Source organism: Podarcis cretensis, assembly GCF_951804945.1.
Source record: "Podarcis cretensis genome assembly, chromosome: 8".
Lineage (NCBI taxonomy): Eukaryota > Metazoa > Chordata > Lepidosauria > Squamata > Lacertidae > Podarcis > Podarcis cretensis.
In genome coordinates, this window is record NC_137177.1 from 22,803,747 (window position 1) to 22,826,483 (window position 22,737).

Below are 22,737 nucleotides of genomic sequence, written 5' to 3' on the forward strand. Positions count from 1 at the left end.
CTTCTATCTTTGCTAACGTGGCCTGAGTGCCTGCTTGGCCCCCTTTTTCTGTGCAGTGTCCCATACAATGTGCTGACCCAAAGGAAACCACTCTCTGATGCCATCCCACAAGCGGATCATGCAGCGCTAGCCAGCTCATCCCCAAAATGATGGGCGCTCCTCCCAACGTGGCTATATTAAACGCTATCCGTTCCGTGTGTCTTGCCACCCTCATTGTCATGGGGACCGTCTGCTGGTCTACTTCTCCCCCCAACAGCGCCCTCCCATCAATCGTGGTCACCTGCAGGGTATTTTTCAAAGGAATGGTTTGTATCTGATGGGCGGCTGCAAACTCCTTACTCATAAAGTTGCAGGAGCTGCCTGAGTCTAATAGCGCCTTCACTTTTAGTGGGTGTCCGTTTGCCAGCTCCAGCAATACCTCTATTACAAGAGCTGGTCTTGGGGGTTCTGGCGTGGGCACATTTACTGTTCCTTGGCCTGGCTGCTGTGCCCCGTCGGTGGCAGCCAGGCGTTGGCTTTTACTTGCTCCTTAGCTCCTTCTCCCTCCTCCCCAACAGCTCCCGCCATTCCTTGCCATTCCTTTCTTTGCGGACAAACTCTGGCAAAATGACCTGGCTGTTGGCAGAGAAAACATTTCTTGGCGCCTTTCCCCTCCTTCTTCCGCCCTTCACTGGGGTTTGAAATTGCGCGCGCGCGCGCTGTTCCGATTTCCATCGGCTCTGCTGGCAGAGAAGGCTGCTCTGGCATCTCTGGAATGCGGAAATCCCTCCAACGCTCCCCTTTCCCTTCCCGCTTCTCCAAGGCTCTGGCCTCCTGGCGTGACCCTATGGCCAGCGCTGATTTAGTCAGAAGGTCCATAGACTCCGCCCTGGGCCCCCGGGAAAGTTCGTCTTTCACTGCCGAAGATAGTCCTTCTTCGAACAGCATTTGTATCGGTTCCGCTGACAAATCCCATCCTAATTTATGGATCAACATGGTGAACTCAGTCCAGTACTCACGGACAGATCGGTTCCCTTGTTTACACGCCATTAACTGCCTCCGCGCCACTCCCTGCTCAATCTCGCTGGAAAACATCAGATCCATGGCGCGAAAAAACTTCCTTGTGTCCCTTAGGGCTTCATTATTGGCTGCCATTAGTGGCCTCACCCAATCCCGGGCTGTGCCTTCGAGATGCCCAATCACAAAACCAACCCTCGAATCCTCATCAGGAAAATCATCAAACTGCAGATTGAGGGCATATTGCATCTCTGTCCTGAAGGCTTGATAATTCCTGGGATCACCCCCAAACTTCTGCACCAGTCCTGGCACTTTCCTCGAGAGCTGGGCGGCTTTCCCCTTTTCTGCATCATGAGCCCTCCTCTCCTCCAGCCTCGCCGTTTGCAGAGCTAACTGTACCTCCAACATCCTGTACCTTTCTTCCAGGCTAGGACCGGCTGCAGCTGCTCCCCCATCTCCGCCTCCGGCTGGGTTGCTCATGATGCCTTTCTTTGCCCAAGCTGCTTTCAGGGACTGTCAGATTGCTGTGGTGGGATAATGAGCAGCTTGTGCGTTAAAGCTGGATCCCTCAGAGCTCACTCTGTGTAGTGAAACCCTGCCTTGAGAAGAGCCCTTGAGCATGGCTCCCTCAGTCGCTGGTAGAATCTGACAGTGGGCGTTTGCGGAAACGTTTCCAACATAAGAGCTGTTTCACAGACATGCGCCTCCTGGATTCCCTGCGTGACAGCTTCCGGCGGGGGGTGGGAGTCCTTATGGGCTGTTCTGATACCTCCTCGCTGTTCTCACTGGAAGTATCCCAGAGCCTCCCCTCCGACTCCCTTTCCTTTGGAGCTCCCGCACTCCCCCTACTGGTTCCCTCTTCTCCTGAAGAAGAGGCTCTCCTATTCTGCTGAAGCCTTCTCACCACCTGTCCTTCCGATGGCAGTTCCCTGACAGATACATTGATAATTATTGCATTGTTAAAGGGAGGTAGTGGGTGTTTTTTCTTTCTTCCTTTTTCCCTTTATCTAACCCCCCCTTTAAAAATAAATTTGCAATGGAAATATATATATATATATATATATATATAGAGAGAGAGAGAGAGAGAGAGGCCTCAAGCCTTGCAGATTCACATTGGGCACATTTATGCCTTTGTGACATGCACAGGCAAACTCGCCCGGGCATCCCTGACAACTCCCCAGCGCTCTCTCCCCTCCCAGCAGGAAAAGAAAACCTAGAGAGTTAAACTTCCACTATCCTGGCTGGCGGAGAGAAAGGCGTGCTGTTCCAGCCTGGGGGCCCCTCAGTCTAGACCAACAGCTGCTTCCCACCAGTTCATCTCGGGACAAGCACGTGATGCTGAAGAGCCGCAAGCCTGCTGTGTGCGGCCGCCAGACTCACGCAGTGTGTGTGTGTGTAGGATGGGATGGAGGAGCTGTCTGCTTGGGGTGGCTTCTTCTCCTGCTTGGAAGATGCAGGAAACGGGGAGAGGAAGAGCCTCCTGCACAGCAAACTAGAGAGACCAGCTTGCTCTCTCGCCTCCTTTTCATCTCTTGTTTGCTCTGAACCTCTCCAGCTGCAGAGATTGACAGGGGTGGGTGTCAACATCTTCTGCAGCCAGCTAGACCTAGGTGCAAGTTGGGGACAGATTTGTTGTGGTTCCTCCGCAGCGGACCCCATTTCTCGGAGCCTTACCGGTAGACAGGATTTGAGCATAATCGAAGCCCACATGGCTGCTGTTGCCCTCTGGGGAGGAGTCAGCTCAGAGGTGTCAAAGTTGTGCCTCTGTTGTGCGGCACAGCATCATTCTAGCAGTGAATGTGCTGAATTTTGCACCTTTTTCAGGCCAAGGGCCACATTCACTTGAGGACAGCATTCCAGGGGCCACATGCTAGTGGTAGAAATAAGTGGCTCCTGTCTTTGTGCAATAGGCTACATTCTGCCCGTGCAAAATTCAGAGACACCCCTCTCCCTCCCTGCAGGCGAGCATTGTCCCATCAAAGTGCACATTCCAGCCAGGCAAAAACATAGAGCAGGGCCCAGTGAGGAGTGCAGCCTGGGGAAGGGGGCATGGCCAAGCAAGAGTCCCAGGGGCCAGGTTGCGAGGCCTCGGGGGCCGCATGGGGCTCCTAGGCCTGAAAGTTCATCACCCCTGCCTTAGGGCTATTACCTTTGAGAGTTGCACAGAAGGGAGCCTCACGCCAGCAACTGGCTGTGCCCACCACCGAGCTGCAGCGACAGAAACAGAGGCGCAACGGTTGGGGGGGTGGCTTTTAAAAAGCGCACTGAGTATTCTTAGGTTCTGGATGCAAATCTGATGGATCCGATTTGTGCAGCCTGCACAGCTGGGTCCTTGCTTGGAATGTTGCATGTCGAGTGGTGTGTGTGTGTGTGTGTGTGTGTGTGTGTGTGTGTGTGTGTTGAGGACACCTCCCACGCTCCTGGCTGGGTGCTTATGCCATACCACATTGCCAGAAGCATGGAGCTGCTGCAGAGATGTACGAGCATCTCCTCCTCTCCGCCCCCCCCCCACCGCCACCTCCTTCTCCCATCTTGTGCCAATCCTGCCTGCAGAGCCCGCTGACCTGATTGCTTTGCCTACCAGTGGTCAAAAGGACACCGGGAAAAGCGGCATCAAGGGCAGGCTGTTCCAGATGCAAATTGATAGTCAAGTCACTCATCAGAACAATGCCTCCTCCCCTCCTCCGCTTAATCCTTTTACAATGGGACTAATTGCTAATCAGACTGATTTCACACTGGCTGTTTTCCCTCGACAGTGAGCCTCCTTGGAGGAAAGCTCTTGGAGAGGGAGGGGGAGGGTGGGCTGCAGTCACCCTGGCATGCAGCTCCCCTGGCGACAACGGGCACGGCAGCATCCTGCACGTCTGGAGAGATTACTCTCTCTTCAGCCTGTGCCTGTATGTGGCTGGCAGGGGAGCTGCAATTGCCTTGGACCCAGGGATCAGCAGCCTCTTTGCCTTGCTGCTAGGGGAGCTGCCGTCATCATAGGGCATGTGACACATGGCGTATCCTGTCGACACTGAAAACGGGCATGCCCAGGCAAATCCAGGCCCCACCACCTCAGTTGCTGCCCACTTTTACAAAGGGAGCATTCTGGCTCCATGCAAATATTATTATTTTTTGCACATGCAAATTTGCTCAGCGAAGAATTGTTACGTCTCATGGAGAGCCTTGGCAGTGTCATGTCAGTTGTTACAAGGGAGTACGTCAGCTTGGCAGAGCTGCTGTCAAAGGGGTGAGCCAAGTGGGCGGCAGGTGCCATCTCTCTCCCTGGTGACTCCCTCCTCCTTGGGAGGTGCGGGTGGCAGAGAGAGCTTATTGCCTGCAAGGGCACAACTGCTCGCCTTCCACTCCGTTGAGGAGCCCTGTGTGTTACATGGGGGCACACTCATTGGCGTACAGATGTAGAGGACTCTGTAGAGCACACACACTTCTGTGTGCAGGGCTTTTTGTGGCACATTGGGACACACATACACCTATAATGCATGTGCACAAGGCTATGTCACACACACACACACACACATCAATGTGCTTCTTTATGTCGTACCTCAAAGCTCTCTCTTTCACACTCACTCATGCAGAGCTTTCACTCTGATCCTTTTTTTTATCCTTTATTATCTACCTTACTGAAAGGGTGATATTCATGCCCTCCTTTTGTCCATTGGCCATTGAAACAGTCAAGCAACATACTACTATTCCTGCTCATATTATAAAGACATCCGTTCCTCGTATATTTTAACTATTTTGACTAAATTCCCAGGCAGATCTGATATTTTTTACACTTCCTTCCTTTTGTCAGATCCCACTAACAAAATCACCACTGAAGTGGCAAAAACCAGTGCATCAGTATGCAGTACTAGGAACCAGAACATCTTAAGTGTGATTGTGTGACACCACACACATACACATCCCAGCTCTTTGCCATGCTGCTCATCTATGCTGCTAATCCCAAATCGTCCTTTGCTGGCCTGTATACTGCAAAGTTGTATCTGTTGAATTGTAATTTTGTGGCTGATCTGTGGTTGCAACAATAAAGACGGATTGATTGATTGATTGACACACACTCATCAGGCTGGCTTCTCGCAGACTTTGGGACTCTCTTCCTAGAGCGGCTACACTGGCTCCCTCTTTGTTGTCCTTGCACTGGCAGGGGAAGACTGTTTTATTCTGGCAGGCTTTGGGGAACTGACTGTTTTTAAGGAAGTTTTTAATAGTGTTACACTTTTTTAAAAAAATAGATTTGTTTACCAGATTTTATAGATTTGTTTTATGTCATTTTAATTCTATTAGAGTTCAGTTAATGATTTATCTTCTACATGTTTTTAACTTTTGGTGTTTTATCCATGTTTGTTTAAATTTTTCGTTAGCTACCTTGAGTCCCAGTTCTAGGGGACAGGCGGTATATAAATAATAATAGATAATAATAATCAGTGTACATGTGCTGGGCTCTGTGTTGTGCACTGGAACACACAACCACACCCATCAATGTGTGTGCGTGTTTGCAGCAGCAGCAGCACTAACTGCAGTTAAAGTCCAATTTGGAGCCAATTTTTCTTTTTTCAAACTGGGGAAATGCATGATACGGAATGGTAGAGGGATATACCCCGATCAAAAGCACATCATTTTCTTCTCAAGGGTGGCGGCTGCGCGGAAGAAAAAGCTTTGCAAAAGGGGAAGGCATAGTTGCAGAGGAGAGGACAGCCTTGTCCTTGTGCATTGTTGTTTGTCTTAGTAGGCTAGCTGATCACTCCCACATTTGAGTGGTCCTGCAGAAGTGCGTTTTGCCTCTGGAGCATTAAAAAGAGTCACAAACACACCCACAACAGTGGCAAAATAAAGGTTGCGAGATGGTGTGGAGATGCTGAGAGGGAGAACTGAGTCACTAGCCACCTGTCATGCCGCAGGTGGTTGCCCATTTATATTCCACATAAGCACTTAAGCTGCAAGTGGCTTTTGCAATCTGGGGAGCTCCCAGGTTCTTAATGGCCAAACACTGCAGTTTGATGATTGAAAAATATACTATCTCTCTCCCAAGGAAGCATTGCCTTGAGATCGGGATGGGAGAGAACGTTGGTATAGTTCATACTTACAGGTGAACCTAGGTGTCATCCACACTTCCTTTTGTCCTTCTGGCTGCTTTGCCCTGGGGGAAAAACTCTCTTTAACACTCAATTGGAGCAAACAGCAATTTGCGTTTTCTCTGGATTGACATTTGCTCCAATTTAGCGCTAAAGAGTGGGTTTTCCCTTGAAAGGAGTGGGGCAAGGGAAAAACCACTCACAACTGTGCTTTCTAGGCAAGTGGAAGTGTAGATGAGCCCCTACTTAATCCACACTTTACAAAACGAGCTCAGTTGCACAGACATACCCTCCAACATTTCTTCGATGAAAATAGGGATGTCCCATTCCATAATGATAATTTCACTATTTATACCTCACACATCTTACTGGTTGACCCAGCCACTCTGGGTAGCTTCCAACATATATAAAAACATAATAGAACATTAAACATTAAAAAAACTTCCCTATACAGAATTTCCTTCAGATGGCTCAGGGGTTGGATAACTCCATACCAGGGGTCAGCAACCTATTTCAGCCATGGGCTGGTCCACCATCCCTCAGACCATGTGGGGGGCGGACTATATTTTTTTGGGGAAAAATAATGAACAAATTCCTATGCCCCACAAATAACCAAGAGATGGATTTGAAATAAAAGCACACATTCTACTCATGTAAAAACACCAGGCAGGCCCCACAAATAACCTAGAGATGCATTTTAAATAAAAGCACACATTCTACTCATGTAAAAACATGCTGATTTCTGGACCATCTGTGGGCTGGATTGAGAAGGTGATTGGGCCGTATCCAGCCCCTGGGCCTTAGGTTGCCTTCCCCTGCTCCATACCCTCCAAATTTTCTGTATCACAAACTAAAAATAGTGGGAAAATGAGAAGGCGAGAGAAACCAAATTTGAAAATTTTGCCCATCCCTACCCTGGGCCAAGGCTGTGACCCAATGGGATATTTTGCAAATGTTGCATGGTGCTCAGGACTACTATGGGCAAGATTGCTACTAATTGTTGGTTTAGGAGATTCAAGGGAACCAGAGTCCTTAGGAGCCACTAGAATGTGCAGCTGCTTGGATTCAGTGCTCGTCTATGAACAAAAAGGAGCCCAGACCTGCTGCTACCCTCACTAACTGCATGCAACAGCCTGGTCTGCCCAAGGGCAAGAAGGCTCCCAAAGGTCCCAACTTTGTAGCACTGGTGTAGCATCCTTGGGCTGCACCATGAAGACACATGGAGAATCTTCTGACACTCTCAGTGTGGTTGGCTTGGGGTCCAAGTGGCATCTTCTGGCCATTCCTCTGACCAAACTGCATGCAACCATCGCTTCTGCATCTCCTGGCTGGCTGGCTAGCTACTTCTAATGGAGAAGGACACTCAAAGCAAGAAAAGATGGGAACCATCAAACCATTTTGTGTTGCCTCACTAGCGGTTGACAGTTCTCCCTATGGTTGTTTAGCCCTCCCTCCCTCCCGTGGTTACCAGACATTGCTGGACTCCAACACCCATCAGTCTCAGGCAGCATGTCACTGGCAGATGGGGTCAGCTGAGGGCAGACTGCGGCTAGTAGGGACCGTGCCCCTCCTGCCCTAATGGACCAGTCTTGCCAGGACCGCATCCTGGTGCCACTGCCAAGAAATGAGGCCACCACTTCCAGAGCAGGTCTTTTTAGTCTTGCAAGAGCAATTCTTTGAGAGCGAAGTCTTGCTTTGATCCTGACTTCTTCCTGTTTGCTTTTAGCTGCATTTCAGTTTTGGCTCCTTTTATTCAAAGTGCTTGTTTGGCTCCAGAGATCATGTGTCCCAGAGAAGTGGTGATAGATACGTTGGGGCTGTGTATTTGCCTTTCTGTTTAGCATTATTGGCTACAGTATGAGCATGGCTGTGAGGGGATCTATGGCTCTTTCTTTCCTCAACAGAGCTGGATTTTGAGCAGTTATGCTGCAGGGTCCTTTTCAGGCATGGAGGGCTTCTTTGCAAACATGCAGAACACCGATCCAAGGCTACGTGAAGTTCCAAAACAGAGCCAAAATGAATTTTATTTAAAACTCAAGCTAATTCTGAATGCCAACACTGTAAAAACTTGAATTTATATCCTCCCATGCATTGGTTTTGTTTTTTTGGCCAATCTCAGTTGTACATGCTGCTGTGTTATGATTGTTTAAAACGACAGCAGCAGCAACAAAAAGTAAAGCGCTTAATTTAGCAAGACCCTTAAATTTATGAAAGTGTTTTTTTTAAAGCATCTCTTCAATTTCAAATGTCAAAAGCCCAGCCTGCAAAGGCCCAACATTTTAAAAAGTCAAAATTCAATTATTTTGCTGCTTAAAAAAAACACGCACATCATATATAATATCATCTATGCTCCAGCACAGAGGTGCTGGACCATGTCTGCTGCAAGCTTGCCATTTAAGTGTGTGTCCCAATTTGACTTTATCCAGTTTCCCTCCTGCTCCATTTTCCTCTCTGCATGGGAACAGAGGAAGCTGCTTTCTACTGAGACAGGGCTCTTCCACACTTAACTTTTGCCCCATGCTTTCTAGGCACAGGTTTGCACTTTATAGCACTGTGTCTGAGTGCTCCCCCCACCCCTGGCCGGCGATTTCACCATGAAAACCCACTCTTTAAAGCTGAATCAGAACAAATAGAAATTTGGATTTCATTGAGATTTCTGCTTGCTTCAATTCAGCTGGAAAGAGTGGGTTTTCACAGAGAAAGCACGGAGTGGGGGGGCAGGGTGGGTGGAATTCAGTCTGGATGAGCCTTCAGACTATTGGTCCACCTAACATAGTCTGCGCCAACTGGCAGCTGCTGTCCAGCATTTAAAGCAGGGAACATACTCAGCCCTACCCGGAGTCTCCAGGGATTGAACCTGGTACTTTCTTTAAGCCAATGCTCTACCACTGAGCTACGACCCTTCCCCATGTTCTTTCTCACACAGCTGCCCTCGTCTATGGCTAAGTAGCATCACAGAGCAATGAACTATTCAGAGGAGAAGGTCACATTGCCTCCTGGTGCATGATTGAAAAGCTCTGAGCGGTTTCTCGGGAATTGGAAGTAGTTCGCACCGAACTTGAAAACCGCAGGAGATTTCCTTTTCATTGCTCCATGCACGGCTGCTGCTTCGCATCCTGCAAAGATCATGGGAGTGAGGCATTGGTCCCTGTGTTTGTCTGCGTGGTAGCTAACAGCAAGAGGCAAACTGCTAGAGGGTGCTGTGGGAGCTAAGTGTGGCGCTTATTCTGAAAGAGAGTCTCTCTCTCTCTCTCTCTCTTCCCAGAATCGCTATATGGCTCCCAAGCAGGAGCCCGCCAACAAAACCCACACAAATAAAAAATAATTGTGTCATGGCACTGGGAATGCAAAGTCCCCAGGGGGTAAGTGCATCTCCAAGTGCTGCCTTTAAGGGCCGGAACATCGGGTCTCTTGGTACCAGGGATGCAGTGCAAAGCGCAAATTGGCTCCTTCCCTTCCACTAATTAAGCCTGCTGTCCTAGTCACTCCCACCTCTGCACTCGCTCTTCTGGTCCAGCCACCAGTGCCTACGCACTGCTTCATGCAGCCGGCACTGGCTCCTCAGCTCTGCTGAGCCGAGCCTTAATTACTGCTGCTGCCTTGTTTTAATGAAGCTCCTTCACAGAGCAAGACTGCAGCCTCCATCCCATTCGGCGCTGATGAATGCAGGGCAGGAATCTTCCCTCGCCCACAGAAGCATCGTCCGTGGAATTGGGGGCAGGAGGTGTTGGAGGTGTGGTGTGTGTGTGTGTGTGTGTGTGTGTGCAGTTCTCCTTTCCTGCATCTCTCCCAGGAGCTTGGGCAGCTGTTCTCCACGCCTGCCGATGCCAAAGTAAGCAGGGTGAATTTTTGTGTGTGTGCGGAACCTTTTGAAAGGGTGAAATGTCTAATATACAAGGCTTGTCTAAAAAAGGCAAAAATATGTGGGCTTAGGAGCTTGAGCCAGGGCAGGGGAGGCATTTTGATTGACAGCTCCCTCCTGACTCTGGCTGTGAGGGGATTTCAGGGCAGGGAAGATTCCAGGTGGCCTCACCATTACCTTTCCATGTCTGCACTCCTGTCCTTACTTGCCCCTCTCCCCTGGCACTGGCCTCTTGCCTCACCTGCTCAGACAGGCCCCCAAGGCAGGAGCTAAAAATCGTGTTCACATGACTAAAAGCAATAAAATGAAACAGAACCCAGAGTTTCTGTAACTGGCGAAAGTAGGCAGAGACAGAAAAGTACAGAGCATCACATGAACGTGGTGAAGCACATGCAGAATATTTCTCACACAAACATGGTCCACAAAGCATCAAGGACCTGTTCCACATTATGAGCTGGTTCGGTTTATAATATTTTGGTTTATTAAGCCAAGATATGCACTGGGCATTTGTTTGAACATTAAGAGCCTTCCCATCATTCCTTACATTGCATAAGTCACAATTAAACTAGGAAGCCTCTAATTAACCATAGTTTCTTGATTAATCCGAACCATGAAATTGTAGTTACCCGTTTTGGATCAAGCCTGGGCACTATACCAACTTCAAACCAATGTTTAAAAATCCTGGCTTGTTTTAAAGACATTAACCATAGTTTCTCTGGATTGGATCCAATGCTAGTCCTAAAGAGAGTTGGGCCAATGCCAATGCCTAATTTAGGTCCATTAATTTTAGTGGGTCTACTCTGAGCATGACTTAGTTGGATGCAACACGGATTATCCTGCTCTGGTGGAGCTTTTGGAAGAAGCGATAAACTGAGCCTCTTCCAGAGAGGGGGGGAGCAGGGCTCTACTTGCTAAGCTATGGAATATGTTGTTTCAGCAGAGAGCTGGAGCCATCTGAGGCCTTATGTAGGCTGGCAAGGCCTATACTATAGCTGGCCCCAACTACCTGTGGAGTTGGCTGTGCTAACTTAAAATACCTTTTTCTGGGTGTTTCAGGCACAAACGTCTGCCCTGTGGAGGAAATGAGGATGCTATCTGTGGCCTGGCCTTCAAGTCTGAGGAAGGTGGAAGAACTACATCCATATGCCAGCAGGTCACAGGGGGTGGGGAGCTGAGGCCTTTCCCCTGTGTGGAACAACCTGTTATTCCTGTTCCCTTACATCTTCCTCAGGGTAGTGCGAGAGCCTGATTTTGGAAACCATGACACACGGGTGTGGACTGAGCAGCAAGTGTTTAATTAGAAGCTTGCTGGTTTAACTGCTGCTTGGACCAAAGGGAGGAGAGAACGAGGTTTCATGTATGAGCAAAAGGTTTGTGCATATCTCAGCTTAATAAGCCAATATATGGTTGTCTGAATGCAGGCTATGCAAGTACCAGTAAAATACACACACCATATGATCCATTTTCCTGAGTAGTTTCTACAGCCTCTGTGCTGTCCAACTCTTTATTTTCCAGGGTACAACCTTCATCCCCGTACAGTGCCCCAGGTGACCAATTTTATTTAAAAAGTATAGTCCTAGAGCTTTCCTTCCCCACAGGCGGTCCCAGTGACAATCCTCCCCTAGAAAACATACCCCTCCCTCAATTCCTGGCCTAGCCCCCTGGGACTACATGCTGGAAAGCCACTTTCCACATGCAGATTGTGACAGAATAATAAACTGGAACATGCTTACTTGAAAGTCATCTCCATCAAAATCAATAGGACTTGCTTTACAGAGACAATATGTTTAGGGTGGGTGCTCAGGCACAATCCTGGGAAGACCCGGGGAGAGACTTAAGGCTCGTCCAGACTTCTGCTTGTCCTGTGCCTATAAGGCATAGGTGTGAGTGGTTTTCTGCTTGACTCACGCTTCCTAGGATCAGATTTGAGTGGGTTCCCCGCTTGCCCTGTTCCTTTCCCATAGACAGTTGCACATGATAGGTCAGGAAGTACTGCAAGATCACAGCCTGATCTAAAGTGCATCCCAACAACACTACCGGTAAGAAAGAAAGAAAGAAAGAAAGAAAGAAAGAAAGAAAGAGCTCCCCAAATGTGTTCTTGGGTTGAAGGTGGGTCCTGGATCAGGAAAGGGCAAAGGCTACTGCTTTAGCACATGCAGATTTGATGCAAATCTCCTGTCCCTTTTTTTGTGATGTGTAAGTGGCCACCTCAAATGGAACATCAGTTAACATTATGTCAGACTGAAGGAACTCATTTGTACAGATTTGGCCACCTTGGCTATTGCCACGTGCTCTTGCAGCCGGCTGCTGGCAACGCTTGAACTTCCTCCAGCTGTGGCACTGTGGGTTGGTATCCTGCGATGCTGAGAAGTATTGCCCATGTTACAGAAACAGGGATACCCACCCATTAAGCTACGCTTCCCCCTCCCCCGTAAGTTCTTGTGGTGAACACTGTTAACATGAGGGGGATACACGGGCGGCTATTTTTATTTTATTTTATTTTATTTCTGGCTCACATGTGTGCACATGGAATGATTCAGAGTGGCTTATGGCTAGTACGAAACATAATAATGCAAAATATTCAATCAATAAAACAGGCAATAAAAGCCACCAAGCTAAAACAATAAAATATTAATTGATAATAATGGAGTGATTAGTAGAAGCCAGCACAGATTTGTGGAGAATAAATCCTGCCAGACTAATCTTATCTTTCTTTCTCACTCTCACTCTTCCCCCCCACCCCTTTTCTAAATTGGGTTACTAGCTTAGGGGTTGTGAAAATGCTGTGGATGTAATTTATCTTGATTTCAGCAAAGCATCTGACAAAGTTCTCCATGATATTTTGCTTCACGGACTGGTTTAACATAAGCTAGATGATGATGTCTTCAGGTGGCTGGGCAACTGGGTTAAATGGGTTGCTGTGATTTTCTGTTGTGGGTCCAGTACTCTGCAGCATTTTTATCATGACTTAAATGAAAAGGTAGAAGGAATTCTTAGCAAATCTGCAGCTGACATCCAGTTGGGAGGGTAGCTAGCACCACAACAGGAATACAGTTCAAAGTGGCCTCGATATAATGGAAAAGTGGAGTTGGGGCAAAATGCAATTCAACAGAGACAAATGCAAAGTTGGCAGAAAAATATGCGTATGTTCAGGATAAAAAAAATCTCTAGATGCTAGTCAGTCACAAAGTGAACATAAGTCAGCAGCATGCTCCTGCTGCAAAGGAAACTAAGGCAATTTTAAGCTGGGCATTGCTCTTTAAAAAGGATATAGGGATATGCTTGTCTTGCGCTTTCAAGGCATGGGTCCAAGCGGTTTTCTGTGTGCCCTGCTGCTTTCTCTGGGAAAACTCGGTCTTTAGCGCTGAATTGGAGCAAATTTCAATCTGCGGAAAACCTGGATGACGCTTGCTCTGATTCAGCGTTGAAGAGCAGGTTTTCCTGGGGGAAAGCGGCGGAACAAGCAAAAGTCTGGATGAGCCCATAGTCAAACAAGAATGTGTTCAGAGGCAGGAAACAAAAATGGGTGAGGTCATTTGAGAGATGGAAGGAGCTGGGGATTTTTAGGCAAAAGAAGAAGAGATCAAGGTAGTTTCCAGTCAACCTGTTCCTTGAGCGTTCATCCCGATTTGTTTGCAGGGAGAGTAGAGGACATGGCATCAAAGCAAGTGTTACTCTGTACTGCATTTCCCTGCCACTTTCCTTGTTGCAAAAAGTCTCAGCTGATGCGTCTGCTTTCATCTCCCTGGGTAAAGGGGACCTGTTGTGATATGTCTTTTTCTGCAACTGAACTGCACCTAATTTTGCTGCCTCACACTCCAGTCCAGGAAATGAACAATCCCATCTCCCTCCACAACACATAAAACATGCCGGTTGTGATGTTGAAGCCCACTGCCTCCTCCTTTCTTCTTTCCCGAGGCACACTCCACCCAAAGCATCTCAACTAGGAACAGAGGAGAAGGCAGTATGTTCTCCCATATATATATATATATATATATATATATATATATATATATATATATAGTGTGTGTGTATCTTCCTTCATAAAATGTTATCCCAAGGCAGTTTACAGCACGATTTTAAAAAACACACAAACAACAATTACAACAATCAAACCTTTCATTTATTTACATTATTAAAATGCCACCCTGTAACACACATTTCCTGAAAAGCGTGTAAATATACAATATACCCAGTGCTTTTTTTCTATTAAAAAAAATGATTAGGGGTACTCTCATTTTCCTACTGATATTGAAATGCTGCCCCTCAATGAGGCCAAACTTAGATTCACAAAATGTTTAGGGGTATGCGTCCCCCTGTATCCCCCCCCAATAAAAGCACTGAATATATCTTTTTTAAAAATAAATAAATAAATAAATAAATAAATAAATCAGCAAACCAATAAAATGGCCAAGTGGAAAAATTCCCTAGCAAACTATTGCTTAAAACACGAAACTTTAAAATGCCAAATGGGGACAAGCATTTAACTTGGTGCCTAAACAATCCCAAAAAGTGGGCAGCAGGTGTGAGCTTTTGGGGAGTAGGGAAGGTGTCCTACAAAAAACCAACAAGTCTCTTCATTGCTGTCCCCAACCTTCTGATCTCTGATAGGAGATTTTCTCCAAGGAGGGCCTTGGTGGGAGATTTTATCATCCATAAGAGCTTAACAAGAGCTCTGCTGGGTCAGGCCAATGGCCCATCTGGTACATTCTTATTCAGTGCCAGATTTACATATAAGATAAACAAGCTATAGCTTAGGGCCCCACTCTCTTGGGGCCCCCCAAAAAAATTTAAAGGGGAAAAATGGATGTACATTTCCAAAATATAAGATAAAAAACACATAAAATAAAACCTACATACAGCAACAGTGTTTTGTGTTGTGTAGGCTCCTATGATGTAAGTAATGGGCCCCACCTGCTAGCCTGCTCCCTAAAATATCACTGGTTTGCTCCTTTCTGTATATAGGGTGCCTACATTCTGCATGGACTGGTTGCATGGCAGCATGGGCAAATGGCTTTAGATACCTATTAGGTCCATAAATTACCATATAGCATATATTCAACACAAAAAACAGTGACCATTTGTTGTTGACAAAGGACAGCTGGTAATATAAAGGGCCCCATTAGCTTCAGTAGCTTAGGGCTTCATCAAACCTAAATCCAGCCCTGCTTATAGTGGCCAACCAGATGCATATGGAAAGCCTCAAAGCACGACCTGAGTGCAAAATCAGCTCTGCCCATTCGTGATCCTCAGCAACTGGTATTCAGAGTGGAGGCAGAGCACAGCCGTCACGGTTTGCAGCTGTCACAAGCCCTCTCTTCCATGCAGGCAATGTAATGCAGGAGCAGGCAGCCCTTAATGCACCCATGTCCCAAGCAAGGGCTTCACCTTTTCTTGCTTGGAATAAGAGTAGACTACAAGTCTCAGGCACCCTGGTGGGAAAAGATGCTCTGCACACCAGTTCCTGCTGGCCCTCTGGGATCTCTCCTCTGTGGCAAATGGCGTCTTTTCCCAATGGGGTTCCTGAGATTTGCAGTTACAGCCTGAGTCCCCAGTGGGGGAAAAAGATTCTCTCCACTGCTTTTCCCTAAGGTAAATAGTTTTGCCTTAGGGGAGGTGAAGGGAGAGGAAACAGGGATAGAGATCATGGACACTCACAGATTTTCCAAGGGTTTGACTGGAACTCTAGCAAAGCCCCAAACATTTTGGGGAGCAGGTGGGACGATGGTTGCTCTCCAGAAGCAGTCCTAGCCTGGGTGCTTGTTCTCCTGGAAGGTGTGTTCTCCCTGGTGAGGGTGGGGGGCGTCTAGACAGTGTTTCCCAACTTTGTGCCTTCCAGATGTTTCAGACTGCATTCCCTCCAGATGTTCCAAACTGTATTCCCTTCTCCCGTGACCAGCAACCATGCTGGCTGATGCTCATGCAAGTGGTAATCCGAGAACATCTAGAGGGCACAAGGTTGATGTAGTGCAGGGATGAGGAACCTCCTGATGTTTCTGGACTACAACTCCTCTCATGCTGGCTGGCCCCCCTCCCCAAAAAAAACCTTTTCATCTTGCCTTTCCATTCATCACATCATGTAGGATGGCTCGGAGCAATTAAGTTCTGCAATATTGTTATGAAACAATAGTGTTGAGATTGAATGCAAGAGAGATGGGCGCAGCAGATGAAACACGAAAGGAAATGGGGTCAGATTGGTACTAAAGTGTGCAAAAAAACCAAATCATCTGTTCACTTTAGGATTAATCAGAAACAGAAAGGTAGGCTGTGTTCTGCAGTGTGGCTTGCAGATTCAGTGAAGGGAGGGGCACGTAGCTCCCTCCTCTGCTTAATCCGAGCACTTCCTCCGTGTTGAGGGCGAAGGCAAAAACTGCCCAGATTGATGAGGGCACCAAGCACGACTTGTCTGGCAAGTCATCCCGCACCTCCTCCTAAACTTTCCCTAGGCACCCCTCATTGTCAGATCCAGCTGCAGTTCTGAGTCCCTGTACAGCTCCCCTGTCTGCTGTCTGGGTGCACTGTCACAGCCATCATGCTTCCGTGTAGGGTTCTCGGTGTCTCACATTCCTTTCCGAAGAGGCAGTGGAGGTGCAGTGGGAGGGAAGAGGGTGATTCTTTGTGCAACTAACTGCCTCTGGCAGGTCCCCTCATGCATGAATCGCAGAGACATGGCAGCCTCTTCTGGCTGGGGGAAAGAGTAGCTGTAGCAATGTTCTTAGGTGGGTTTTGTTTTTTTCAAAGGGGCATTTTGTGCAGCTATGGGAGTGCCTGTTCCAAGCATTGGTGGAGAACAAGCACTCAGTGTGACCTGTCTGGGCTGGGACAGTCACCAACCTCTTTCTCAATCTCTCTCTCACTGCTAGTGTTGCCAAACTTCCAGGTCTGACCTTAAGTTTCCGAGTTTGCCTGGTCCTTAACAGGTGGCAGACAGAGGGTCTGAAGCTCCAGGTGGGCAAAAGTGTCTAACAACAACAACAACAACAACAACAACAACAACAACAACAACAACAACAGTGCATGCAGCTTGCAAGTTTCAGCCTGGCAAGAGCTGGCTGCAACCACTTGGGGAGGGGTCTGCCCTCCTCCTCTCCTCTCTCCCAATTAACCTCCATCTCCAGGGACCCCCTAGGTTTCATGTTTGGGCCCTGAAATTTCAGGGTCTGGGATGCTCCTGACCTGGCAACCATACTAACAGCAGGTTCCTTAGTTAAGAAGATGGGACAGGGCAGCATTTTGAGCTTGAAAACATGCTGGAGAGGAGTGGTGAGTGGTCGTCGAAGGGGAAAGCAAGCACAAATTCTCCGAGCAGCAATCTGCTGGCAACGGTTTTGCTACCTCTATGCATTGTGCTCCATTTTTCTCTCCCCGCTGCCACTTTTGCATTCCCTTGTTTCTTATGCTGTTGCACTTAGGGGTTAAAGAAAGTAAGTTCTATACTTATGCCACGACAAATCACTTGGCTTTTAAGGTGCCGCAAGGACCACAGGTTTTCCCCTGCAATAAGAGAATTGCAACCTGGGGATCTAATCCTGATTGGCTGGAGCCAGAGGCTGTATGCATGCAGCAAGGTGGCAAATGGCATCAGGAAAAGACTATAGGCCAGTGTTAGGCCATGCAAAAGGTCCTGGGTTCAGTGCCAGGACCAGGTAGCAGGGGTTGCAAAACAAAACAAAAAAACCACCTCTCCCGGCCTGAGATTTTGCAGTCCCAGCCAGTCATTTTTGCACTAAGATGGACCAATACTCAGACCTGATTAAAAACAACTTCCTCTGTATGGTGCAGTTCTCTTCCTGGGTGCCCCAAAAGGGACATGATGCTCCTTTGTTGCTGGCAAGAGCACCCAGATGAGGACATTTGAGGATGTGCAGGGGGAATCAGTGCTTGAAAGAAACCCTTCGATTCCATAGCCGGGATTCTGTATTTTTCCTTCCCTCTGTCTCTTTCCAGGTGAGCCTGCTGGTTCTGAGCTGCAGGATGGAAGGGGTTAACAGCCAGACCCTACCTGCCACTGCATTTTAAAGATGCTGAGATGAAAGCCCATAATTTATTCTCCCCACACACGAAGGAGCAATTAGTTCTAAACACGGCTTAATCAGTCAGCGCGAGATTGATTTCTGTAGACTTGGATTTGGTGGCTGCTGGCAAGGTGCCAGCCTGCGAGCAATCTCCAAATAAATGAAGTGCAGAGAAGTAAGCCATTACATAATATGATATATGGGGCCTGTAACTTGCTTGCCTGCTCATTAGTATGCCTCTGGACAGAGGCATGGCACCAACTCTCTGCAGACTCCTCAGCCATCCTCTCATCAGGTAATATTGGAAATGTCCTCCCATCCGCACGTCTGATGCAGGTGCTTGTGTGATAGATTCAGCCCTGGCCCCAGCAGATCACCTCCTCAGCTCCAGACTAAAGGAGCAGTCAGCTCACCTCTCCTTAAAAAACCAGCCTCTGCTGAGGCTGGAATCCGTCAGCCTGGGAGTTCCACAGAGAGCTAAATCAGGCACCAATTATGCTCATTTCTCCAATTCCAGTTGTCAGCCTATTTTGGCCTCTGGATGATTTGCCTCTGCATATCCTCCAGCTGCACTACATGAGCACATGATTTGGCATGCAGAGAAGCCCAGTTTTTGTTTGGAAGCATGCATGTTTCTAGTCCTTAAGGAGGTAAAGATGAAAGTGTGCGAGGAGGAACAACTGTTGCAATTGCAGAATCCAGGGCGAGGCTGAATGGGAAGTTATTTCAGGAGTCAGGGACCGAGGTTCCAAAATTGTTCATAGTTCCTTGCCTGCCACTGCAATTAGGGGAAACTGAATAAATTATGCAAACTAAGCAGATACATGTAAATTATTTTGCATAATTCATAAAGGCTCCAGATTTGGAATGTATGTTTAAAGTACAGGGTATACACAGTGTTTCCCATCTCTAATTTGACGTGAAGCATTCCCATTTTGCAGATTTAGGAAACTGAGGCAAGAGGTGTGCTTCATACCAAAGACACTTGATAAGTTGGGGGTGTAGCTGCTCACATTTGTGCCCCACCTTTTCTAAAACAAGGGCAGGGCAGGAAATAAGGACTATTTCATTTTATCTTCATATCGACCCTTTGAGATTGATTAGTCTGAGAGATAGAGATGGATTATTTCACCATAAGGGTCTGCCTGGACAGATTTGGGGAGCTGTAGTTTACTGAGGTTGGTGCGAGATGTTAGGACTCATGACTCCTACTCCTACTTAAAGTGGCTTCATAGTGCTTTAAATGTATGGCATGAATGTGACCTAAGTTGGACACAATCCAAAATATACAATAATTCAATGATTGTTTTTATTTTTAGTGGAACCGAGGTGTTTGTGTGTGTTTGCTTCTCTTTGAGGTCAAGGAGCAAGATAAGGAATTAGACAAAATCCATGAGGATGAGCTCAATGGTCAAGATTTTCAGAAAAAAAACCCCTCCTGGTCCTTTACCCCCCTCTCATCTCATTGCCCATATGCTCAAAGAAGGCAAGTGAACTGGTGGCAGAGAGCAAGGAGCACCAGCCGTGGGGCTAGGATGTTCCAGGAATTGGCAGTGGGCCTCCTACTGGTCACCAGCCTCAGCAGGTGCCAATATTTGATGCTGGCACCATCCACCGCCCTATGCATTACCTCATATCAGCACGACTGAGGTCTCTCCCATCTCCTTGCTGCTTGCACCAGAGGCTGAATCCAATTGCCACCCATCCCCTTTGGACCACAACACGCACGCAGTCCGCGGCAGCAGCGCTTTGCCTCTCGCTATTGTCTGCCAGGCTAATCAGCTGTGCAGAGCCCCACTGAGAATTCCATGGGAAAATTCCTTTGGATGGAAGCAGAGGAATAATCCACAGGTCACAGGCGAGAGTTTCTCAGCGTCCCACGCTTGCCATGGATCAAATTCCCTGCTGGCTCTCTTTGCCCGCCAGGCATTAGAATCAAAGGCATCTCTGGGAGCTGAAAGAGCAGAGAGAGCTACCTCCCGCCCGCCCCCCTCTCCCACCGCAACTCCATTTGCCATGTTTAAGCTTGCTTTTTTGGATGGTGTTGAAAAAATAAAAAAAAAGGGGGGGGATGAATCCAATGGCAAAGAGCCCTTGGCATAGCTGCAGCTCCAGCTGCTGCAAGGGTCTTTGTCTGCCATGGGAATGGGGGACCTGGAGAGGCCTTTCCGTCACAGAGCCGCTGAATGGGGCACTCAAGGATCTCTCGGGGTGCCAACTTGCCCAAGCGTCTGGGCAGGCACAGATGTCGTGTTTGAGTGAAGCAGAAAAGTGGCCGTTTCTCCAGGAGAAGCAGAACTGGGAAAGGGTAGCCAGGCTGTTTCCAACAATCTCCAGTCTTCAGGGACTGTTAAAGAATGATGCCCAACTCCTTCCTGGAGTGGGAAGTTCCTTGTGCTTAGGGCACATCTAGAGTTGCCACCTTTGTTCTGGCAAAATTCAGGACAGGGTGGGGCAGGGCAGTTGGGGGACAATTCCCCCCCCCATCTGAATTTGTACATCTGTCTGTGCTTGGCTACGCAAAGCTTAAATACATGACCTTTCACACACCCTTTCAAACACATGCATTTAGAGAGGATCCCTAACTTGGCAGAGAGAGAGAGAGAGAGAGAGAGAGAGGACCTGAAATACAGGCCAAAACTGTATCAATACAGGATGTAGCATTTTACATTGAAATACGGGACAATCCTGTATTTTACAGAACAGGTGGCAAGCCTAGCAGCCATACCATACATTTAAAGCACTATGATACTACTTTGAACAGTCGTGGCTTCCTCACCCCCCCCCCCCAAGAATTCTAGGAACTGTAGTTTGTTAAAGGTGTTGAGAGTTGCTGGGAGACCCCTGGTTTCTTCACAGAACTACAGTTCCCACAATTCCCTGGGAAGAGGGATTGGTTGTTAAACCAACCTTGAATATCGTAGCTCTGGGCAGGGAACGGTGTGTGTGTGTGTGTGTGTGTGTGTGTGTGTGTGTGTGTGTGTGTCTTGGTACCCTTAACAAACTACAGCTCCCAGGATTCTTTGGGTGGGGAAGCTCTGTCTTTTTAAAGTGCTATCACAGGGCTTTAAATGCATGGCATGAATCTTGCCTTAGGCTTGTTCATACATGGCACTGAACAAGCGGTGCTTACTCATGTGCAAGTGAAAGGGTGCACACTTGCTAGTTTGCACAGCTCAAATGTTGTGCTCACTGGGTTGTAGCCAGTGCTACTCCTACTCAAAGAAGACCCACTGAAGTTAATAAATGTGGCTAACATAGGTTCATTCATTTAAGCTGGTCTACTGTGAGTAGAACTTAATTGGATACAATCCAGTGACCATGCTTTTTACATAAATAACTTGTTTGTGCAGCTCAACTAATTGTGTACACAGGCACACTGACTGCACACTTGTTGAATGTAATGTATGAACACCCCAAGTGTCAGCAGGAGTGGGGGTGGACTACAGACACATAATTTGGTATTTAGAAGCAGTTGCATTAGGAATAGTTTGTGGCGCCATAATCAGCTAAGGCCAGAAGAAGACACAAAGGTCCACCTAGCCCATCATTCTGTTTTCTACAGTAGACAATCGGATGTTTCTGGGAGGCAACAGCCCTCTTTGATTGGTTGTACCAAGAAAGAGGTGCCCTGCCTCTGTCAAGGTACCATAGACCCCTTTGATAGATGTAACGTCCCCCCCCCCCGGCATGTTTTCACACACCCCTTTTCAAGCTGGTTACATCAGTAGTCTCCCTCTCTCTTTATCTTGCTGCAATGAATTCTATAAAATATGATGTGTGGGAAGAAATTATTTTGCCCATCCTGAATCTACAGTAGAAAAGAGTGCTTTAGACGGTGTATAGAATTAGGACTTTTCTCTTGGGGTGGGAGAGAGAACATTTTCCCCACTCAGGAACACAGAATGGGTCTGTTGAAGTCTTGTGTGGTTACTTCCCTATGATTTAATGCTGAACCTTAATGCACCTGGGTCTGGGGTCATGAAAATACCTGACCCCCATTTTAAGAAATCAAGAATTTTAAAGGAGACTCCCCTTTATAATCCCCTGATTTCACAATTGCAGTCTGAGTCTTGAAATCGGTGTGGCGATAAGAATGCTGCCAAATCAGAAGTTTATGCTTATTGTATGGTTGGCAACCGCTTCAGGGCTTTTTATTACTATTATTATTTAAAGGACATTTAACAAAGTATATGATTTCTGCCAAAGAAGTCTGAGAAGTATAGTTTATTAAGGGTACTGGGAACTGAGCTCTGTGTGTGGGGAACTACAGTTCCCAAGTTGTTGGGGGAAAGCCATGTGCTTTCAGTTTGCTTTCAATGTATGCTGTGGATGTGACCGAAGAATACATTCAGGGACTACTGTATTTCTACTGGGACTACAGTACACAGAGAAGGGAGTGTTAACGCCCTAGCAGTTAGCCATTCTTTTTTTGCGGGGGCAGCAGGGGGAAAAGCTTCCATTGTCACCAGTGGGAGCTTCCCTTCTCTACCCTAAGGCTGGTTGCCACACTAGCGGCAGCCCTTCACTGCAATCGGGGCGGAGAATGAAAGGGTTAAACCTCTCCTCCCTATGTGCTGTGGTCCTGATTATAATCACCCCACACAGACATGACTAGTATTAAATTTTAAAATCTGCTAATGTGGTTGCTAATCACACAAGAGACACAACATCTAGTCTGAGCCTCAAACCTTGTGCGCTGGTGATTTTTTTTAAATGGGGGGAGGGGTGGAGAGCAGCAAGTTGAAAACCCTGAAGGCAGGTGGAGGGGGCCATTTTCAATCTG

At 47.5% G+C, this 22,737-nt stretch overlaps 1 protein-coding gene across 1 annotated transcript in view; it reads left to right on the forward strand.

The window, feature by feature from the left end:
• FOXO6 (forkhead box O6) overlaps positions 1-22,737 on the forward strand; it is a 130,184-nt gene that overhangs the window by 98,133 nt on the left and 9,314 nt on the right. The window lies entirely within an intron of this gene.